The sequence below is a fragment of the Carlito syrichta genome, unplaced genomic scaffold, assembly GCF_000164805.1.
Source record: "Carlito syrichta isolate Samal-C Ts95f unplaced genomic scaffold, Tarsius_syrichta-2.0.1 Scaffold135616, whole genome shotgun sequence".
Classification (NCBI taxonomy): Eukaryota; Metazoa; Chordata; class Mammalia; order Primates; family Tarsiidae; genus Carlito; species Carlito syrichta.
This window is the reverse complement of record NW_007079712.1, coordinates 4650-6351: the sequence shown is the minus strand read 5'-3', so window position 1 is coordinate 6351 and position 1702 is coordinate 4650. Positions and strand designations below refer to the sequence as shown.

Sequence of the window (1702 nt, the reverse complement as noted above, 5' to 3'; positions counted from 1 at the left end):
GGGAGCGCTCCCGCCGATGCAGGCCCCTCCCTCCGCTGCCTTATTTATGGAACTGATCTGCTGCCTTCCAAGAAGGGGTTGCGGGGCGGAGCTCCCTCTAGTTGGAAACAGTATGTGATGGGCGTGTGAGTGTCTCGGGGCTTGTCTGCCCGGCCCGACAGGTTTGGGGCTGTGGTGCCACATGGCTCTTTTCCTAAGAAGCTTGAGGGAGTAGTGGGAGCTACCACATGGGCCCATTGTAGAGTGTGTCTTTAAGGGTTAGGAAATAATGGGAAATCGACCACAGACACTCCTGTGGCCTTCCTTCTGTCAGCCCAGCCGCATGTCACCGGCACCTCTAACTTTGGACATGCAGACAGCCCTTACCTGCATAACTGATTTTAGCCCTTTTAACCGCCATGGTGGTTCGGAAGACTTACTGGTTCCCTCTTCCCTTTTGAAGGACTTAAAGGAGAAGAAGGAAGTTGTGGAGGAGGCAGAAAATGGAAGAGACGCCCCTGCTAATGGGAATGCTGTGAGTGTCCTCATTGCTCCTGACCCCTGGCAGCTCCCGCCTTGAAAAGTTTTTCCTGCTGTAACAGTGGGCTTAGCCCAGGGTGGGAAAGGAGACCAAGGCATTGGCAGTTCTTGTGCTGAGGCTCCCCACAGTCTCAAAGGTGGCCTGGGGCTGTAGAAGCCTCTGGAGGGAAGGATTGGGGGGTGTCGGGAGTGATACTCTGTCCAGCTTTGGATCTGCTGGTTAATGACCTGGTATGTTTTCTGCTGAGGAGAATGAGGAAAATGGGGAGCAGGAGGCTGACAATGAGGTAGATGAAGAAGAGGAAGAAGGTGGAGAGGAGGAGGAGGAGGAGGAAGAAGGTGATGGTAAGTCTAAGCTGTCTTTCCCCCTTTCAGGAACCTTTCCTGGCCTTGCCTGGCAGAGGGGAATGAATTGGGCCCCTGGAGTTGGGCCCATGATACCTGGGGGCCAGTGGAGTGTGTCCTGCACCTGTTCACACGCTCGTCCTGCTGGACAGCAGTGCCTTGTGTGACACTGAAAGCCACTGATATGTTGGGCTGGCCTCTTGTTGCAGCTGCTTGGGTAGCTTCACTCTCTGCATGAGTGGGTGAGATGGGTGTGAGTATACCCTGACCTGGCGAGTTTGTTAGGCAGCCGAGGCAGGTCAGAAACGTCCACTGACACAACTGTTACTGGTGGATTTCCAAGGGGGCAGGCAGTAGGAGGGCAGTGTGGTTTATACCTGGTCCTTCATTCTTTCTCTACAGGTGAGGAGGAGGATGGAGATGAAGATGAGGAAGCTGAGGCTGCTACGGGCAAACGGGCAGCTGAAGATGATGAGGTAGGTTTTGGCTCAAGGAGGGGGAGGGGCATGGCATTCCAGATGTCCTCCTTGTCTCTAGCCAAATCGTAGTTGGAGGGAATGATTGTGACTTTGTTGCTGGGGAGATTGTGTGGTTCTTTGTGTATTCCCTTGTCTAAAACAATACCAGAAAGGGCCTGGGTCCAGGTTCCCAAAGTATCTTAGCAGGCTGTGGACTTACCAGGGTTGGGTCTTGCCCCTGTCACAGGAGCTGAGGCAGTTAGGTGGGTAAGGTTGGTGTCCTTGGAGGAGTCTTGACAGTCTTTCTCTGCCCAGGATGATGATGTTGATACTAAGAAGCAGAAGACCGATGAGGATGACTAGACAGCAAAAAAAGGAAA

The 1702-nt window shown here is 53.4% G+C and overlaps 1 long non-coding RNA gene across 1 annotated transcript; it reads left to right on the top strand.

Moving 5' to 3' along the window:
• The first annotated feature begins 429 nt into the window (after positions 1-429).
• On the top strand, positions 430-1702 carry LOC103250864. Its single transcript, XR_503682.1, has 4 exons — positions 430-514; positions 771-864; positions 1267-1340; positions 1638-1702. It is a non-coding gene; the product is annotated as an uncharacterized LOC103250864 (long non-coding RNA).